Here is a 15,396-nt window from a genome sequence, read left to right on the forward strand (position 1 = left end):
CCCAGATGCAGACTGGAGGACAAGTACTAGTAATAATAATGGGCTCAGATTTTCCTAGATGCTATAGCTGGTGGATTCTTCATCAAGTAGTTGCTGAACCGACTAGAGGGGATGCCATTTTAGATTCGGTTTTGGTGAGTAGTGAGGACCTCATAGAAGAAATGGTTGTAGGGGACAATCTTGGGGACAAGTGATCATGAGCTAATTCAGTTCAAACTGAATGGAAGGACAAACAAAAATAAATCTGTAACTAGGGTTTTTGATTTCAAAAGGGCTGACTTTCAAAAATTAAGGAAATTAGTTAGGGAAGTGTACTGGACTGAAGAACTTATGGATCTAAAGGCAGAGGAGGCCTGGGATTACTTTAAGTCAAAGCTGCAGAATCTCTCGGAAGCCTGCATCCCAAGAAAGGGGAAAAAATTCATAGGCAGGAGTTGTAGACCAAGTTGGATGAACAAGCATCTCAGAGAGGTGATTAAGAAAAAGCAGAAAGCATGCAGGGAGTGGAAGATGGGAGGGATCAGCAAGGAAAGCTACCTTACTGAGGTCAGAACATGTAGAGATAAAGTGAGAAAGGCTAAAAGTCATGTAGAGTTGAACCTTGCAAAGGGAATTAAAACCAACAGTAAAAGGTTCTATAGCCATATAAATAAGAAGAAAACAAAGAAAGAAGAAGTGGTACTGCTAAACACTCAGGATGGAGTGGAGGTTAAGGATAATCTAGGCATGGCCCAATATCTAAACAAATACTTTGCCTCAGTCTTTAATAAGGCTAATGAGGATCTTTGGGATAATGGTAGCGTGACAAATGGGAATGAGGATATGGAGGCAGATATTACCATATCTGAAGTAGAAGTGAAACTCAAACAGCTTAGTGGGAGTAAATCGGGGGGCCCAGATAATCTTCATCCAAAAATATTAAAGGAATTGGCACATGAAATTGCAAGCGCATTAGAAAGAATTTTTAATGAATCTGTAAACTCAGGGGTTGTACTGTATGACTGGAGAATTGCTAACATAGTTCCTATTTTTAAGAAAGGAAAAAAAAGTGATCCGGGTAACTACAGGCCTGTTAGTTTGACATCTGTAGTATGCAAGGTCTTGGAAAAAGTTTTGAAGGAGAAAGTAGTTAAGGACAGTGAGGTCAATGGTAATTGGGACAAAATACAACATGGTTTTACAAAAGGTAGATCATGCCATACCAACTTGATCTCCTTCTTTGAGAAAGTAACAGATTTTTTATTCAAAGGAAATGCAGTGGATCTAATTTACCTAGATTTCAGTAAGGCATTTGATACAGTGCCACATGGGGAATTATTAGTTAAATTGGAAAAGATGGGGATCAATATGAAAACTGAAAGGTGGATAAGGAACTGGTTAAAGGGGAGACTACAGCGGGTCATACTGAAAGGTGAACTGTCAGGCTGGAGGGAGGTTACCAGTGGAGTTCCTCAGGGATCAGTTTTGGGACCAATCTTATTTAATCTTTTTTATTACTGACCTCGGCACAAAAAGTGGGAGTGTGGTAATAAAGTTTGTGGATGACACAAAGCTGGGAGGTATTGCCAATTCAGGGAAGGACCGGGATATCATACAGGAAGATCTGGATGACCTTGTAAACCTGAGTAATAGTAACAGGGTGAAATTTAATAGTGAGAAGTGTAAGGTCATGCATTTAGGGATTAATAACAAGAATTTTAGTTATATGCTGGGGACGCATCAATTAGAAATAACGGAGGAGGAGAAGGACCTTGGAGTATTGGTTGACCACAGGATGACTATGAGCTGCCAATGTGATATAGCCGTGAAAAATGACAATGCGGTCTTGGGATACATTAGGCAATGTATTTCCAGTAGAGATAAGGAGGTGTTAGTATCGTTATACAAGGCACTGGTGAGACCTCACCTGGAATACTGTGTGCAGTTCTGGTCTCCCATGTTTAAGAAGGATGAATTCAAATTGGAACAGGTACAGAGAAGGGGTATTAGGATGATCCGAGGAATGAAAAACCTGTCTTATGAAAGGAGACTCAAGGAGCTTGGCTTGTTTAGCCTAACCAAAAGAAGGTTGAGGGGAGATATGATTGCTCTCTATAAATATATCAGAGGGATAAATATCGGAGAGGGAGAGGAATTATTTAAGCTCAGTACCAATGTGGACACAAGAACTAATGGATATAAACTGGTCATCGGGAAGTTTAGACTTGAAATTAGACAAAGTTTTCTAACCATCTGAGGAGTGAAGTTTTGGAATAGCCTTCCAAGGGAAGCAGTGGGGGCAAAAGACCTATCTGGCTTTAAGATTAAACTCGATAAGTTCATGGAGGAGATGGTATGATGGGATAATATGATTTTGGCAATTAATTGATCTTTAAATATTCATGGTAAATAGGCCGAATGGCCTGTGATGGGATGTTAGATGGGGTGGGATCTGAGTTACTGCAGAGAATTCTTTCCTGGGTATCTGGCTGGTGAATCTTGCCCATATGCTCAGGGTTCAGCTGATCGCCATATTTGGGGTCGGGAAGGAATTTTCCTCCAGGGCAGATTGGAAGAAGCCCTGGAGGTTTTTCGCCTTCCTCTGTAGCATGGGGCACGGGTCACTTGCTGGAGGATTCTCTGCTCCTTGAAGTCTTTAAACCATGATTTGAAGACTTCAATAGCTCAGACATAGGTGAGAGGTTTATCGCAGGAGTGGTAGGTGAGATTCTGTGGCCTGCATTGTGCAGGAGGTCAGACTAGATGATCATACTGGTCCCTTCTGACCTAAATATCTATGAATCTATGAATCATAGAATATCAGGGTTGAAAGGGACCGCAGGAGGTCATCTAATCCAACCCCCTGCTCAAAGCAGGACCAATCCGCAACTAAATCATCCCAGCCAGGGCTTTGTCAAGCCTGACCTTAAAAACCTCTAAGGAAGGAGATTCCACCACCTCCCTAGGTAACCCATTCCAATGCTTCACCACCCTCCTAGTGAAAAAGTTTTTCCTAATATCCAACCTAAACCTCCCCCACTGCAACTTGAGACCATTACTCCTTGTTCTGTCAAGACAGTTATTGGGCATGCTTAGTAGCTGTCTCTGAAGCTATGCAGTGGGTTTCCATTAAAGGCAAACAGTCCACTGGGCTCCAGCCATCCACCATCTGAGAGCTGAGCCAATTGGACTTCAGTGGGGAACAGTTATAAAGGGGAGTTAGCAGCTACCAACACTTATGGTGAGATCTGCGTCTCAGAGCCTGTGCCACTTTGGATCCAGGCTACAGACTCCCTGTCTCTCTGGAAGCTGAGGAGACTGTCACCTACTGACTCTGCTGGCCATGAAGATCTTTGGACTGTTGCTGCTGAGGAAATTCTGAGGGATTTGTAGGGGAACTGTGGAGCTGCCAGTCTCCTCTGGCTCTGAGGAGTCTAGGTGACACGTGCACTTTTGATGTGAGACTCAGAGGGCATCTTTGTGAAAAGATCAGAGGGGTGTGTGTATGTATGTGTGTACACTAAGGTATACCTTCCACAGAACTTTATGTAAGAGCAACAATACGGGGAAACCTGGGTGGGAAAACACCAACATAGTTCGCGTGTGAAAGTTGTTTAAGAAAACTTTGCACAAGTATTACAAATGCTAGTTGCACATATTTATATTTTAAATGTTATTCTTTAAGAAATTGTATGGCACTTCCTCTTGGCACTGTAATACTTTAAAAAAAAACTCTTGAAAGGACTGAGCTCTGGCTTTTGCTTCAGCAGAGAAATAGGCTGAAGTGCAGGAAAAAAGAGGGAGTGTTTTATTACCTCAGCACTTTACTAACCCATTACACACACACACACACACACACACACACACACACACACACACACCCCCTCCTGTGGATTTGGGTGCTTGGCACCTTTGGAAAACAAGCCTCTGGAGCACATAATATATCTGAGGAAATTTATGTTGACTTTGAAAGAGCAGACAACAACAAAGGAACCAAATGAGGAAAGAAAAGCAACTCTAGCCAACACCAGCCGCTAAATATAGTCTTTCACTTACCTCAGTGCATTTAATTCTAAGATATGCCTTTCTGATTCCATCCATTCAGTTGAAAAGGGGAAGACCACACCAAGATAAGCAATGAAGAGTGGTCAAACATATAACTTAACAACAGTGCATAGAAGCCACTACAGAAAAACTAAGGGGGAATGAAACATTTTGTGGTGCGGTTGAGTGGCTGATTACTATACTCAATCCACCAATATTTTCCAAGCATGGACAGCTTTTACTGAAATTAAAATAGAAAACACAAGGCCCATATCCCACAAAAAACTGACAGTTTACTAAAGACATGGAAGCTACCAAGTAAGTATGACTGCATGGCACTGCAGGAAAAGGATAGAAATAGATGCTGCTACTGAAGATGGCATACTGCAAAAAATATTTGTTTGTGATTATGCTAAAAGTCTATCTGACTCCTTGAAAGAACTTTTAAATGATTACTGATTCCCAATATAAAAGTTGCTGCACATAGCCTCTTCTCCCTAAAAATATGCTGAATGAAGTTACTTCTCCCATAAATAAATTGCCAATAAATTGCCCAAGAAGGTGTGGAATCTCCATAACTGGAGATGTTTAAGAGCAGGTTGGACAAACACCTGTCAGGGATGGTCTAGATAATACTTAGTCCAGCCATGAGTGCAAGGGACTGGACTAGATGACCTCTCGAGGTCCCTTCCAGTCCGACGACTCTTTGATTCTGTGATTTTCAGTGTCAGATTTGTACAAAACACTGTACTTCTGAGATGTTTGGAAGAGTCACTGCAGAGAAATAGGAAATGAATAGCTCAAGTATTCATCTAAAAATAAATCAAAATATAGTCAAGTAAAGTATATGAGTTTCTTTTGCTGTCACTCCGATTACAGATTAGAACTTCTTAAATAGTGTAAAAAACAATGCACAAAGAGTCCACCAAATTAGAAAACAAGTTTCAGTTTGACCTATTTGTAACCCTTTGATGGTCAGCTAATACCTATGGCTTCTGGCTTGCTCTCCCCCTTGCTCATGAAGTAACTGATTTATTTTAAAATCCGGTATCTACGTACCTACTCCCTGATCCCCTGGTAGCGACTCTGACAGAGTGCTGGACAACAATTTCTGTTGAGGGTCTTGGGGTGGGCGGTGCAAGCCCGCCCACATCTGAAGGCCCCTTCCCCAGCCTAAGGGGAGGAGCTATTGGATCCAGATCTCAAATAAATAGGGGGGACAACTAGTGACAAGCAGGGACAGGACTGAGGGTCACAGGTTTATAAGCAGGAAGCCAGAGGATGACACCAAGTAGAGAACCCGGGACAGTGCCCACTGCTCCTCGAAAGCATCCAGGGAGCCAATGGATGCAGCCCAGAGGAACTCTGCCCAAATACATGAGCCAAGGGAGGAGCAGAAGTAGGTCCCACAGTTGCAGAGCACCTTCCCTTCCAGCATCCTCCTCCTGGTATGGTGGATGGCCACCTTGGCCAGCGCCAGGAGAAGGTTGATGAGGAGGTCTTGTGACTTTGTGGGGCCATGGATGGGGTGTGCATAGATCAGGATATGTGGGGAAAAGTGCAGCCAGAACATGAGAAGAAGGTTCTGGAGGAGCCAGAAAAGGGGCTGCAACCTGGCACACGTGAGGTAGATGTGTGCCAGGGTCTCCTTCATGCCACAAAAGAGGCAAGAGTGGGGGGGCTGTGAACCATACCAAGTACACAGGCCATGGAACCAGGGTGGAATACACACTGGCCCACCAGGGTGCCTCACCCTCCACAGATTGTAAGAGTTCCTGCCACTTCGTGTTGGGCTGGGACACAAGGGTGAGGAAATGAAAGGCGTGGACCATGACTGTGTACAGCTGGGATAGGTGCAGTTCACGCAGCTGGCTCAGGTTATGCAGAGGGGGTGGCTGGGGGGAGCTCACGGGGCAGGGGCCCAATGACAAGTTCCAGAGGGCCGGGGTGAAGGGCAGGCGGGGAGTATCCTCCTGCAGGACCCCTTCAAGGAAAACCCAAGAGGTGGAAGGTAAGACTGCCCTCACCTCCTGGAGTACGTGCTGGGGGTCGGAGGGGTGGAGAGTTCCATGTGTAGGCCAAGCACCAGTGGATACACCCAGGCCTCTCCCCTCCCCACCCCCGGTTGTAGTCCAGAAAGTCCGGTTATATCAGATCCCTGGGAGGCAGCGGAGGAAGGCGCGTGGCACTGTGCTATGATGGACTACCTGCACCATAAAGGAGTCTCTGCAGGGCCTGGAGGTGGAAGACATGGAACTGACTGTGGAGGCAGAGCAGGCCCTGTCTTCCTTCCTCCAGGGGGAGACTCAGAATCCCCACAGAGACCCAGTGCAGCCCCAGCAAAAAGAACTCCAGAGTTAGCTGCTCAAGTCAGGACAGTTTACTCTGCAGGCTCAGGGTGTTGAGCCGGTGCCAGAGCATGGACAGAACCAGCTGGTTAAGCACCAGTGCCCTCCCCCGCAGGGAAAGGCACCAGAGCAGTCCCATTCTCCTCCGCAGCTGCTTAGCCACCCTGCCCTCCAAGTTGTGCCAGTTCTCTGGTGTGGAGGAATGGGTGGCAGAAAGGGAGATGCCCAGATAGAGCAGCAGACCCTCCAGGTGGCCTGGAGCACGGGTGGGAGGGAGCTCGTCTGCCACTCGTCCCCGACCATCAGGCCAGAGCTCTTGACCCAGCTGACCTGGGAAGAGGAGGCCACTGAGCAGACAGCTTGGCAGGCCTCCACCCACGCCGGATGTCCGGATCCTCGACCATGAGGAGCACATTGTCAGCATACACTGATAGGAACACCCGCAACTTTGGCTCACGGAGCACCAACCCCATCAACCTCCTGTGAAGGAGGAGAAGGAAGGGCTTGACCGCCAGAGTGTACAGTTAGCCGGACAGTGGGCAGCCTTGATGAAGATGACAGGTTCAGTCAGGGTCCAGTTGATCTTGACCAAACACTGTGGAGGCATACAGCACCTGGAGAAAACCCACAAACTGGGGCCCGAAGCCAAATGCATGCAAAGGTCCTAGGAGATACCCATGGGCCACTCCGTAGAATGCCATTTCCTGGTCCAGGGACAGGAGGGCGAATGACAAACCATCGCCATACCTGAGCAGACGAAGATCCCAGACAAGATAAAGATTATCAAAGCTGGTATGGCCCGGGATGGTATAGGTCTGGGTGGGATGGACCATGTCCAACTGCATGGACCCCAGCTGCAGCAAGATGGCCTTCACCATGACCTTGTAGTCACTGATGAGGAGTGAGATGGGATGCCAATTCCGAAGGGCACCGTGGTCCCCCATCTTGGGCAGCAGGGCAAGCACAGCTCACCTGCATGGCAGCGGGTGCACCCCACTCCCTAAGGACTCGGCCCAGACGATGGCAAGGTCTGGGCCGAGGACATCACAGAACATGAGGCAGAACTCCATTGTCAGCCTGTCCATGCCTGGGGATCTATTAATGGACATCAGATGGAGGGCTTCCAAGAACTCAACCAGAACAACAGCCTCTTCCTCCAGCAGCAGCAACTCCTCCAACAGCAGCAGCAGGCAACCAGTCAGGAGAGGCTCCAGTGTAGATGGTGTCACATGCTCTCTCTCTGGGAGGAAGGCCAGAAGGCTCCCAAAAAACAGCACAGGGTGTTTTACTAGAAAAAAGGTCTTTGAGCTGTTTGTGGGCTAGAAAGTAGCCAGGAGCGAGGCTGGCCCTGACATCCATGGGGACTCATCTGGGATTCTTAGCTGGTGTGAGGATTTGGTGGCCAAGACAATGGAGAAGACACTGCAGTGGTTGTTTGCAAGTGCAAAACCTGGACAGGGGCAGGGACACTTGTCCCCTGAGCTCCCCCAATTGGTGTCACTGGTACATAGCCAGATACAATGATCATTTCTGAGCAACAGAACGTAGATAAAGATTTAAAACATCCTAAAGTTCCAGAGGTCTGCTGATTCTTCCTCTGTAATGTGCCCTCTCTCCCTGAGACATGCAAAGCCTCAAATGCTTGTTTAGACCTGCATCCTGTTTAAAGTTTAGGTCATCCTATCAGGGAAGAGAAACAACATCATGGGACACAGATGATTAATCACAAATAAACAATGGACAATGAGTAACAGTAATCTTAGCACTTGTGGATAATCCAGAGGTTATCACTTATTTGCACAGTGAAAACAATACCAAACATGATATTAGTCTCTACTAAAAAAGAAGTAGAGGATGAGACTGAAAATATTGTAATATTGTTATAAATTGGTGCTCTTGGTATGCTATCACATTGAATAATGGGCCAGATCCTCAGGTAGTGTAAGTCAGTGTAGCTCCATTGAATATATGCTGATTTATACCAGCTGATGTTCAGGCCCACTGTGGTCAGTTCTGGTCATCCCCATCCAAAAAAGGCTATGCAGTAGAGGGGAATCCTGGGAAGCTCTTGTTAAAATGCTGCCACCAAACTGAAGAGAGAGTCACTGTGATTTGCTGCAATTCACTCCCTCTCTAGAGGCTGCCAAACCATCCCTACAAGGGATGGCTAATCCATGGGGCCTCCTCAGCTCTCGTCCCCTAATGCCCCTACTCTACTTGCACTATATTGATGAAATCTTCATCATCTGGACCCATGGAAAAGAAGCCCTTGAGGAATTCCACCATGATTTCAACAATTTCCATCCCACCATCAACATCAGCTTGGACCAGTCCACACAAGAGATCCACTTCCTGGACACTACGGTGCTAATAAGCGATGGTCACATAAACACCACCCTATACCGGAAACCTACTGACCGCTATACTTTCCTACATGCCTCCAGCTTTCATCAAGACCAAACCACACAATCCATTTCTACAGCCAAGCTCTACGATATAACCGCATTTGCTCCAACCCCTCAGACAGAGACAAACACCTACAAGATCTCTATCAAGCGTTCTTACAACTACAATACCCACCTGCTGAAGTGAAGAAACAGATTGACAGAGCCAGAAGAGTACCCAAAAGTTACCTACTACAGGATAGGCCCAACAAAGAAAATAACAGAACGCCACTAGCCATCACCTTCAGCCCCCAACTAAAATCTCTCCAACACATCATCAAGGATCTACAATCTATCCCGAAGGACGACCCATCACTCTCACAGATCTTGGGAGACAGGCCAGTCCTTGCTTACAGACAGCCCCCCAACCTGAAGCAAATACTCATCAGCAACCACACACCACACAACAAAAACACAAACCCAGGAACCTATCCTTGCAACAAAGCCTGTTGCCAACTGTGTCCACATATCTATTCAGGGGACACCATCATAGGGCCTAATCACATCAACCACACTAACAGAGGCTCATTCACCTGCACATCCACCAATGTGATATGTGCCAGCAATGCTCCTCTGCCATGTACATTGGCCAAACCGGACAGACTCTACATAAAAGAATAAATGGACACAAATCAGATGTCAAGAATTATAACATTCAAAAACCAGTCGGAGAACACTTCAATCTCTCTGGTCACTTGATTACAGACCTAAAAGTGGCAATATTACAACAAAAAAACTTCAAAAACAGACTCCAACGAGAGACTGCTGAATTGGAATTAATTTGCAAACTAGACACCATTAAATTAGGCTTGAATAAAGACTGGGAGTGGATGTGTCATTACACAAAGTAAAACTATTTCCCCATGTTTATTCCCCACACACACACACACACACACACACACACACACTATTCCTCACACGTTCTTGTCAACTGCTAGAAATGGCCCACCTTGATTATCACTACAAAAGGGGTTTTTTTTTCCTTTTTTTCCCTCCCCTCTCCTGCTGGTAATAGCTCACCTTACCTCACCTCACCTTACCTCACTCTCGTTACAGTGTGTATAGTAATAGCCATTGTTTCATGTTCTCCGTGTATATAAAATCCCCCTACTGTATTTTCCATTGAATGCATCCGATGAAGTGAGCTGTAACTCACGAAAGCTTATGCTCAAATAAATTTGTTAGTCTCTAAGGTGCCACAAGTACTCCTTTTCTTTTTGAGTATATTTGTGATTACCAAAGAACACTCATGTGAAAAGCATTTAACAAATGTTTCCTTGGAAGGAGTGTTGCCTTCCTCTTTGGTTAGGTTTCCGATAAAACGTTTTAGCTTACATAGGAAAACAAATGAACAAACTCATGTCCCTCATTCTTCCCTGTCTCTCTACTTCTACCACCACATGCACCCTTGTGGTGCTAGGATTTATGATGAGCTAATGGAGGAAACAATTTGTGGCACTCCCTTGTTAAAATATTGGCAGCAGCATGTCATTGGTATATCCAGAAAGAGAAAAAGCCCAGAGAAGGGTAAAAAAAAAAATATGATGAAGCAAAGAAAGATTTCCACATCAGAAGAGTTTAAAAATACTAGGACTGTCTTGTTTCTGTTCTGAAGAAAGGAGAAGAGGAGATAAAGTGATGGAAGTATATAAAATAATCAATAGTAGAGAGAAGGTGAGCTGGATGTTGTTATTTAGTCTTTCCCCTTCTAAAACATAACAACGGAATAGTCAAAGAAATTAAAAAGCAACATATTTAAAAATGATCAAACTTTTACACAGCATATAATTGACCTGTGAAACGTACTGCCACCCACACTACATTAATAAGCCAAAGTCAAGGGCGCTGGAACAATTTGCATAGTGAGGGTGCTGAGAGCCATTGAACCAAACTAAATCCTGTATATGATAGTAACTACTTCAAATTAGGGGGTGCAGCAGCACCCCCAGCACCCACAGTTCCAGCACCTATGGCCAAAGTACTTAGTAGGATTTTAAAAAGAATTAGATGTTTATAAGAAGAGCAAGAATATAATCACCAGTTACAATAGCTAAAATAAGAGAGACAAGGTGGGTGAGGTAATATCTTTATTGGACCAACTTCTGTTGGTGAAAGAGACAAGCCTTCAAGCTCCACAGAGCTCTTCAGGTCTGTTATGGGGAGATCAGCCCCCATGCTTCAGGACATAACTAACAACTAAGGTTCAGATTTTTGAAGATATTTAGGTGTTGCTGCACTCGGCATTGCAATGCCTAACTGATTTGGAAGCCTAAATCTCATTTTCAAAAATGATTTAGGCATTTAGGAGCCTAAATTGTATAAAATGTCACAGGGATTTTGGCTCCACAAGTGTCCAAATCCCTTTTGACGATACTTTGGATCATAAATCAGCTAGGCGTTGCAATACTGAATGCAGCAATGCCTAATCACTCTTAAAAACCTTAGCCTAGCTGCCTGGTGTTAGGAAAAAACTCCTCTATTGACAGATTCTTGCATAACTGACCTTGTGGCAATTATACACCTTCCACTGAAGCACTTAGTACTGACCACTTTCAGAAAGAATACTGAACAAGGCAGACCATGGATGTGATCAGCTATGGCAATTCCAGTGGTCTTGCAAAAGATTACAATAAACAACAAACACTAAAAAGCTTTAAACCCCATTGTAATGAATTTTACTTATAACCATCTTTAATATATACTGGAAAAGATATAGAAGTAAGGTTATGGCTCCTGACATTGAATTTCAAACATTCACAGAATTTACTCTAAAGCTGAAATCATTTAAGATTCTGTCCAGATGAAGTTCACTTATCTGATTAATGGCCTAGAGAGGTTCTACAAGCCTACTGCTGCTGATGCTAGAACACCATCTCTGGGGGTATTTCCTAAAGCTTGGTTTGAAGTGGGTTCATAACTATATTAATTTTTTTTCTCAGAACTAGTTTGCATGGCTGTGTAGTTTGAAGACACTCACATCTGTAACATGAATCTCTGTCTCATCTCTGAATCTCATTACAAAGCTGCAATTCAAAAAGCAAAGTATGATTTTGTGGATGATCAGGTGGGTTCACTAGAACCAGAACTTGGACTAGTGAGCAAAATATAATTCTGGGTTTAGGGGATAGAAAAAAGGCATTTAAATGGGAAGGAACGGGGTAATTCAAAAAACAAAAAGCCCATCTCTCCCTCTCACTTCATCTGCCTCAAAAATACCTTGTTAATGTAGATTTATGTTATATACAGTATGTTGTAGGTTGAAAACACTAAACATTTGAAAGACAGATCAGAACATAAAAAAGTGAAGGTTCCACAAACATCACCACACAGCATGTACCTACTGGTAATAGACATACGGGAAATTCATAGGTACTACAACAATTTTAGAAACTTTTCATGTAATTGAATACAATTCAATATGCAATATATTCTGCTCAAGTACAAGCTCCTATTTCTCCTCCATGCAGAAAAAGAAAGGCTTCAGCCTGTGTCTGTTAATGTTGTACTCTGGCACATGTGGCTGATTTATGTGGAGTGCACGAAGAAAAAGGGTTCATATCTGGCCAGCATCTGCTATATCTCAGAGGCATACTGAGAGTGTTGTAGCCTGATTGATAAGCGGGTATTTGCTTTTATCTACTAAGCAATAGTTGAAAGGGTTCTGCTTCCGAATTAGCTACAGTAGTGAGGTTGTCAACTGAATGAGGACCTTGAGGAGCACATGAGAAACAGTCCGTTGTGTGCTCTCTCATGAGCAATGTTATAAAATTTGTTCGTCAAACCAACAGGATCACAACCACTATAATACAGGAAAGGAGATAGAGCCAATACAAAATGTCCAAACACTTGCACACTCACATCATCTCTTTTGGGGAAACCCAGAATAGGTGAAGCAATCTGCATATGGTCATTCCAACGTATCCCACTGCCCACAGGCTAGGTCTTACCTTTCATAGACAGTTACGCTGCCTTCCCCCCCCACCCCAATATCTTATAATATTTAATGATGGTTTCAACTTTCTTTCCTTGTATGTATTTTGACATAACAATGTTAGAGTCCCTATCCTCACTAGGTCAATTAATCATTTACATTATTCTCATTAGCATTTATATCAATTAGTTGCCATGGTACACCTGCAGTTAGTACATGTAAGTTTTGGTTAAACTCAACAAACTTCTAAGCTTTCCTAAAATTCCAAATGTGTACTTCTGCAGTTCCTCACTCTGCCTTTTCCTATCATGTACCATTCTCATTTACTGTAACCCTTATCTTGTGATTTAAGGTCAATCTATTGGTTAAATACAACTTTCCTATCACGGCCTTAGCTAGTCTAAGCTAATTGTCATGCAGGCCTGAGGCCCATAGGTCCTTGTGTTACAGCTTACTCATAAATGGTTGTTACATATCTGGATGGCTACAGGGTGAACTAAATCGAGATGGTGGTATTTCTAGTCACTATAGACATATTTGTATAGGTTGAGTTTAAAGATCACTGTGGAGTAGATGATGGAGGGTGTTGTCTACAGAGTCTATGTGGAAGATAATATGTGATCACTGTGGGAGGACAGCTGTGAGCAGATCAGGTGTCTTGCCTGCATAGGACATTTTGGTTACCCATGGTCAATGGATGTTTTTCCAAGACCTCAGATATGTGGAAATACAGGGACAAAGGATAGGGAGGTGTTGTGGGGGACAACTGACCAAGGTAGAGCTTTTGTCATGCCTGGGCAATATAGCTGTAATAAAGAATGTACGTTCACCTATAACTGCTGAACAGTCACAGTGTCAGCTGGATCTGAAGGAAAACTGGGCATAGCTGGTACAAGACATAGTGAACTGGCTAAATCAGGACTCTGAGTCAGGGAATGTTTCCCTTGCAAAACTGAAATGTATATGATATGAGGCTAAATAATAACACAGTTAGTTTCCACTAACTAATAGAATAACAACATGATGATCTTGAGAACTGACTTCCAGACTCTGAGTAGCATACATTTTTTTTCGTATTTTCCATCTGAATCTGTTAGCTCAGCTAAAACAGCGTGTATTCAAGAGACCAAGTGAAATGCTTTCTGCTGCTCCTCTAAATCACATGGGGTATGCTCAGCCAATCCGGGACAGGAGAAATTCTATGTGATATTTTCCCAGCAACCATGGTTCAAATTTGGCTCCAACTTAAAATGGCACTGGGGAACAGCAGCATCAAAATGCTGTGGATATCTTGGCACAGCAACACAATAGTTCCCATAGACACAGAATCTGAGCTTATTGTCACTGGAGGAGAGGTTAACCCAAGTTGCTGCATGAAGGCACAGTGCTACATGACTATCCCAAAAGACAGATTTTCAGGGGTCCAGACCCAATGCTTGTATCATATCATGGCAGAAAGTGAGGAGATCTACCCCTCCCTGCTATAGGAGAAGTAGAAAGAAACTCAATTAGTCAAATCTTGAAGACATCTTTGTGCCTTGAGGGGATGGTTTCCCATGGAGGGATGAATCTGGCCCCATACTTGTTCATTTCCATGAGCTGGTTTAGCTTTAAATAAAGTGCATGTCCTGGCAGATTTTTAATTCATGGGGTATATTATTCTCTCTGTAGCTGGTCTTTCCCTCACAGGAAGGTCTTCCCCTTTCCATACTGGACTGGTCAGAATCTGGCCATTAACTTGAATAAAACCATATTCCTTTTGAATATGCAATGGGTATTTTCTTCACTTTAATATTTTGTTTGGAACGTGAAGCTGCATGAACATCTTAAAATGATCTGAGCATAAGTAGGATTCCATGCTCTCAGATGTGTTGAAGGGACATATCAGACTGCCAAATAGGATACCAAGAAAAAAAATGTTCTTATTTCAAAGATAAAAATATGTATGGCATATTTACTGTGCAGGCCCAGGCTTCTTGTGGAGTTGCTTTTGGGATAGTAAATTAGAAAAACACGTGAATTAAAGGGTACTTAATCAGGTTGAAGCAGTTACTCCAATTCCAGCAACTCCCTCCCACTATGTTACATCTGATAATGTACGAAAGTCCAAACATAAATTTAGTTTAAAAAGATGTAAAATGAAACTCAGTTTACATAGCTAGCCATGTAATACATATTCTTCCAAAAGAAGCAATTTTTACCACAGCATAATCTGCAGTTTACTAATCCCCAATTGTAAAGTTTTACAAACTGAAACTTTTCCACATGCTTTTTGCATGCCGGGATTCCAAACATAATTACAATGGAAGGGTATTAATAAAGGGACTGGAGTCTTGGCCCAAGCCATGCTCCATTATTTGGGCAATCTGATGGAAATAGAGCATATGAGCAGAAAACTCAGATGATTTCAGGCTATGTCATGTCAAATAGAAAAACAATGGGGAAAGAAGTGTAAACATGCACAAGGAAATGAAGTGTCAGACTATTTTTAAATTATCTATAGACTTCTGAAGAGGCTTAGTTATGCAATAGCATTGAGTGAAATTAAATGGTAGCTTGATTTGTTGAAGAATCCTCATATTGCTTAAGTCATTTTTACCAAGATATCAGCAAAATGAATGTTCAGAAATGTGGTGTATATTTATGCATT

General features: G+C 43.3%; 1 protein-coding gene across 6 annotated transcripts in view; it reads right to left on the reverse strand.

Annotated features, from left to right (window-relative positions):
- DYNC1I1 (dynein cytoplasmic 1 intermediate chain 1) overlaps positions 1 to 15,396 on the reverse strand; it is a 256,182-nt gene that overhangs the window by 85,720 nt on the left and 155,066 nt on the right. The window lies entirely within an intron of this gene.

The sequence above is a fragment of the Chelonia mydas genome, chromosome 2, assembly GCF_015237465.2.
Source record: "Chelonia mydas isolate rCheMyd1 chromosome 2, rCheMyd1.pri.v2, whole genome shotgun sequence".
Taxonomy (NCBI): domain Eukaryota; kingdom Metazoa; phylum Chordata; order Testudines; family Cheloniidae; genus Chelonia; species Chelonia mydas.